The sequence below is a fragment of the Priapulus caudatus genome, unplaced genomic scaffold (genome assembly GCF_000485595.1).
Source record: "Priapulus caudatus unplaced genomic scaffold, Priapulus_caudatus-5.0.1 Scaffold2605, whole genome shotgun sequence".
NCBI lineage: Eukaryota > Metazoa > Priapulida > Priapulimorpha > Priapulimorphida > Priapulidae > Priapulus > Priapulus caudatus.
The window spans coordinates 7,119-13,830 of record NW_014579666.1 but is presented as its reverse complement, the minus strand read 5'-3'; the positions used below and the strand labels follow the sequence as shown (position 1 = coordinate 13,830).

At 41.9% G+C, this 6,712-nt stretch overlaps 1 long non-coding RNA gene across 1 annotated transcript; it reads right to left on the bottom strand.

Moving 5' to 3' along the window:
- Positions 1–5,174: 5,174 nt before the first annotated feature.
- LOC106818872 lies at positions 5,175–6,475 on the bottom strand. Its single transcript, XR_001395311.1, has 3 exons — positions 6,464–6,475; positions 5,690–5,845; positions 5,175–5,543 (listed from the first exon to the last, which is right to left on the bottom strand). It is a non-coding gene; the product is annotated as an uncharacterized LOC106818872 (long non-coding RNA).
- Between the last annotated feature and the right edge of the window lie 237 nt (positions 6,476–6,712).

The window sequence follows — 6,712 nt, the reverse complement described above, 5'->3', positions numbered from 1 at the left end:
GTCTCTTTCGCCCCTTCTGTCTCTCTCTCTCTCTCTCTCTCTCTTTCTTTCGCCCCTTCTGCCTCTCACTCTCTCGCTTTCGCCCCTTCTGCCCCTCTCTCTCTCTCTCTCTCTTTCTCTTTCACTCCTTCTGCCTTTCTTTTTTTTGCCTCTTCTGCCTCTCTCCCTCTCTCTCTCTCTCTCTTTCGCTCCTTCTGCCTTTCTCTCGCTCTCTCTCTCTCTCTCTTTCGCCCCTTCTGCCTCTCTCTCTCTCTCTCTCTCTCTCTCTTCTCCTCTCTCTTTGGCCCCTTCTGCCTCTCTCTCGCTCTCTCTCTCTCTCTTTGGCCCCTTCTGCCTTTCTCTCGCTCTCTCTCTCTCTTTCGCCCCTTCTGCCTCTCTCTCGCTCTCTCTCTCTCTCTCTCTCTTTCTCTCTCTCTCTCTTTCGCCCCTTCTGCCTCTCTCTCTCGCTGCGGATCCCTTGCTCGTGCGCTGAGCATAATTATCGGTCGCACTGTGCGTTGCCTACTCAAATTTGTTGTTAAGAAATGTAAAGGCTTCCCCGGGTCGATGGTATTTTTCTCGAGGCGCATCGACCGCCATCAGTGTTTCCGCATGTGTAAGCTCACCGCGTCTGCTTTTCTCTTTCTCTTTCAGGAGCAAATGCAGGACGTCTTGGACGCCATGTTCGAAAAAAATGTAAGTGTTGCACGCATGTAGAAACGTAGCTATACCTATATATACCAATAGCATCGCTTGCATCATGCGCCGCTGTCTCTCGTAAGCCTGCTTCATTCCAAGAGGGCCATGACCTCGTTCCTCGCTGACCTTTGCCGTTGACACATCACTGACCTCTATGTTTCGTGACCTTGACTTCCACCGACGTCTATGTTTCGGGATCTTATCCGCTCACTGACCTCTATGTTTGGTGACATTGACCCCTCACTAACGTCTATGTTTCGTGACCTTATTTGCTAAGTGACCTCTGTTTCGTGATCTTGACCCCTCACTGACCTCTATGTTTCGTGACCTTATCTGCTCAATGACCTCTATGTTTCGTGACCTTGACCACTTACTGACCTCTATGTTTAGTGACCTTGACCCCTCACTGACCTCTATGTTTCGTGACCTTGACCACAAACTGACATCTATGTTTTGTGACCTTATCCACTCACTGACCTTTATGTTTCGTGACCTTGACCCTCACTGACCTCTATGTTCCGTGACCTTGACCCCTCGCTGACCTCTATGTTTGTGACTTTTGCCCTCACTGACCTCTATGTTCCGTGACCTTGACTCCTTACTGACCTCTATGTTTCGTGCCCTTAACCCCTCAATGACCTCTACGTTTCGTGACATTTACTCATCATTGACCTCAATGTTTGGTTACATTATTTTCTCACTGACCTCTATGTTTCGTGATCTTGACCTCTCACTGACCTCTATGTTTAGTGACCTTATTCGCTCACTGACCTTTATGTTTCGTGACCTAGACCTCTCAGTGACCTCTATGTTTCGTGACCTTGACCCCTTACTGACCTCTTTGTTTCGGGACCGGGTTTTCCCTGTGGACCTTACACCACCTCAATGCTTTCTAGTTTCACCTCTCTCTTTCTCACTCTCAACATTGCCCTGGCTCTCTCGCCTAACCTTCCTCCCTCGCCTCCTCTCTCGCCCTCTTAATGCATGTGTCCGACGCCTGCTAGTTAACTTCTCTATATCCTGCTAGTCACCAGGGATATGAAGTCATCACAGCATCAATGGGGCGTGCTGCGCGCGCGCCGCGCGCGCGCGTGTGTGTGTGTGTGTGTGTGTGTGTGTGTGTGTGTGTATGTGTGGGGTGTGTGTGGTGTGTGTGTGTGTGTGTGTGTGTGGGTGGGTGCGTGCGTGCGGTGTATGTACTGTGTGTGTGTGTGTGTGTGTGTGTGGTGTGTGTGTGTGTGTGTGCGTGCGTGTATGTATGTGGTGTGTGTTGTCTGTCCGTGTGTGTGTGTGTGTATGTGTGTGTATGTGTGTGTGTGTTTGTCAGTTCGTGTGTGTGTTGGAAGTGTGTGTGTGTGTTGTGTGTGTGTGTGTGTGTGTGTGTGTGTAGTGTGTGTTTGTCTGTGTGTGTGTGTGTGTGTGTGTGTGTGTGTGTCTGTGTGTGTGTGTGTGTGTGTATGTGTGTGTGTGTGCGTATGTATGAATGTGTTTGTGCGTGTAGGCGCTGGGGTGGGAACGAGGGCTCCGCGTATACCAAGAGAACTTGATTTGCGAGCAATAGAGGGGGTGACGACAAGTGAATTGTTGCGCGTGCCTTGTTTACTGCAGAGAAATCATGCGCTGCATTCTGGCTCCACATACATTCGCTCTTACCTCACTACCTTCACTACTTACTACCCACTACTTCACTACTTACTACCCCACTACTTTCACTACTTTTACTATCCACTACTTCACTACTACTACCCACTACTTCACTACTTACTACCCACTACTTCACTACCAACTACCCACTACTTCACTACTTACTATCCACTACTTCACTACTTACTACCCACTACTTCACTACTTACTACCATACTTCACTACTACACTACTTCACTACTTATTACCGACTAATTCACTACTTACTACCCACTACTTCACTACTTACTACCCACTACTTCACTACTTATTACCCACTACTTTACTACTTACTACTCACTACTTCACTACTTACTACCCACTACTTCACTACTTACTACCAACTACTTCACAACTTACTACCCTTTACTTCACTGCTTACTACCCACTACTTCTTCACTACTTACTACCCGCTGCTTCACTACTTACTACCCACTACTTCACTACTTACTATCCACTACTTCACTACTTACTACCCACTACTTCCCAACTTACTACCAACTACTTCACTACTTACTACCCACAACTTTACTACTTACTACCCACTACTTCACAACTTACTACCAACTACTTCACTATTTACTACCCACTACTTCACTACTTATTACCCACTACTTCACTACTTATTACCCACTACTTCACTACTTATTACCCACTACTTCACTACTTACTACCACTAAACTTCACTACTTACTACCCACTACTTCACTACTTACTACCCACTACTTCTTCACTACTTACTACCCGCTGCTTCACTACTTACTACCCACTACTTCACTACTTACTGCCCACTACTTCACTACTTTACTACCAATACTTCAATACTTACTACCACTGCTTCACTACTTACTACCCACTACTTCACTACTTCATACTTACTACCCACTACTTCACTACTTACTACCCACTACTTCACTATTTCACGACTCTTACTTTGCTCTACTTCACCAAGCGTGCTGCATTCTAGCTCTGTAATTCTAATATACCACGCTAACATACTGCAGCCCTGGCCGTACGACATATGCAGTCTGTGTCACATAGTGTCTTTATTACGTCGTAGACACGTCGTTGGTGGTAGATAGAAGGAATACAGCTACTCTATATCTGTCGCAGACAATCTGAAATAAGATGCTACGTTGACCTATCCGCCTGAATGATTAAAAAGTAACTCCAGCGAAACAGCGTACATTATCATGGTATGCATTCATCCATCCACCCTTCCATCCATCCATCCATCTATCTATCCATCCATCCATCCATCCATCCAACCATCCATTCATCCATCCATCCATACAACCATCTATCTATCCATCGATCCATCCATCCATCCATCCATCCATCCATCCATCCATCCATCCACCATCATCCATCCATCCATCCATCCATCCATCCATCCATCATCCATTCATCCATCCATCCATCCATCCATTTATCCCTCCACCCATCCATCGATCCATCCCTCCACCCATCCATCCATCCATCTATCCATCATAAAACCACATCCACCCATTCATCCATTCATCCATCCATCCATCCATCCAAAACCGCATCCATCTATCCAATTCATCCATATCCATCCATCCATGCCACCATCCATACCATCCATCCATCCATCCATCCATCCATCCATCCATCCATCTATCCATCCTTCCATCCATCCATCTATCCATTCATCCATCCATCCATCCATCCATCCATCCATCCATCCATCCAACCATCCAACCATCCAACCATCCAACCATCCAACCATTCAACCATCCATACATCCATGCATGCATGCATCTATCCATCCATCCATCACACTAAGAAATAAAGGTTGAAATTTACACCCCTAGGGGTTGGTACAATAGCTACACCCCATGGGGTTGAAAATTTACACCCCTGTATAGGGTGGAAAATTACACCCCACTATAGGGTGCATTTTTGCACCCCATGGGGTTGAAAATTGCACCCCTGTATAGGGTGGAAAATTGCACCCCAGTATAAGGTGCATTTTTGCACCATATTGGCTAATAATTGCACCCTAAGGGGTGCAAATTTGCACATTTAAAGATATATATGGGTGCAAATATAAACCCTTGCTCCCATGACAGCTAAAAATACACACACAAATACTATGTATATGGAGTATTGTAATTTATTTCTGAGGAAACAATATTCCTCTTCAAACAAGTAACAAGTAACAAACAATATATGGGAAATGTATACATAGTTTTACCATGAAAAATGTCACAATTTCTTGCAATCAGCAAGAAGAAAACTGCATGATACAATACACATACATGCATTACAATAAACCTTAGAAGCTAAACTGTACATGGACTATAAAAAAATAATACATGTTCAGTGGACTCGTTATAACAAACTCCTTGGGACCAGTGAAATTACTTTATTATATTAAAATTTTGTTATATCAAGGTTACTAAAAAAAATGACTGTTACAACGAGAGTTTGTTATACATATATCAGTGTTCTTTATAACGAGTCCACTGTATACATGTATCATCAAAATAAACATCTTGTTTGATCTGCACCAAGTCCACTGATCTTTACTTTAATTGTAATAGGTGCATAATGACGATGATAATGTAAAACTGCTATACAAAGTGATTTTAAATATAATCACTTTAAAGTGACATCTTGAACAAAGATATTAACTCAAACTGATATTTTCTGAATAAATGTAATTTTAACTAGTTTTTGAGTTCACATAAAATAATGACCTCACATTTGGACTAATGTTAATGGTCAATTCACCAATGAATGATCAAAACTATTGATACAATACGGTGAAGTCAAATACACGTATCTAAACGTTTTATAAAAAAAATCCTTAGGATCAAAGAAATTACTTTATGAGACTGAAATTTTGTTCAATCAGTGTCGAGAAAACAGGGTTGCCGCAATTTAAATCACTTTGCTTTGATTTAAATTGTTATTTATATCACCTCAAAAAAAGGTGATTTAAATGATAATCGCTTTACAGAATGTCTATGAAGCTCGGATTAGTCAGGCTTCCAGGATGAAATTTACATTTTTTATTTAAATCAATTTTTTTTCCAAATGAAACCTGCTGCAGGGTGGTGTTGCTTGTCTGGATCGGGATTGGCTGGAGTGTGGTGTCAGATGTCGGGATAGACTGGAAGGAGAGGTGCTCAATCTAGACCTCCTGGTTGTCTCAGCTGTAAATTCAATGATAAATGTAGCATTTTTGTAATAGCATGAAATGCTCAATGGACTGCAGATTGAAAATAACAACCAATATTGTGCACTTTATTGTGTAATCAATTACAATTAATTTTAAGCTACAAACACAGGTAGGTCTTACTTGGCCTCAAAACATCAGACTTTTCAGGTGATGTTTCAGGTGACTGATCTTCCTCGTCTGACATTTCAGGTGACTGAGGCTGCATCCAGTCCTGATCTTCCTTGTCAGTCTTTTTCCACTTAAATCCTTGAGGGGGTTTTGGGTAGGGTGCTACACCTTTCGGAAAGTAAATATAGGCAAATTAATACCATATTTTTCAATTTCTCTCAATCACATAGGGCGAGCAATTTCACAAGTTGACAAGACAATCATGATTTTTTGTCATAAATGTGTACTTTGCTAATAGGAATAATAAACAAAAAAGTAATTCCCCATATACTATCAACAACTAACATCATTAAAATGAACTCATATTTGTTGTATCTCTCTTACTACATGAATTAGAGTAGATATCTATATCTTACATCACACTTAATTACTCCAATAAATTAGAGGACGCGCACACACGCACTTGGAACGTCTCAATACAAAAAAATAATGGTAAATAAACACGAAATGTATCCAAAGTCTTAATGTTTCTCTACTCTATTTCGCATATTATTGCCGATAACTTGCTGTAAATCCCGTTCAAATGCTCATCTGCAACCCACAAGTACACTGCACGCACACCACTGTGCACAAACAACAAGAATTAGAGTTTTCTCTCTTATTCTTGTTGTTTGTGCACAGTACGTGGCGTGCGTGCGGTGTACTTGTGGGTTGCAGATGAGCATTTGAACGGCATTTACAGCAAGTGGTGCTGCGGTGTGCTACAATATTGACTAGTATACTCACTCTTGCTTGAATAGTTTGTTTGATCTATGCATTCACCGATCACACCTACGACACCACTATACCATATATATATATAATATATATATATATATGTACCATTATTATGACATCAATAGGCCTACATCTTTTTTGTTATACACAATAATGTATCATATTACTATCAGTATCACATCCTTGACTGGCTTGAGTGAAAATCTGAAGATGATGATTATAGGCTATCCATTTCATTTGTACATTCTTTAAATTGAA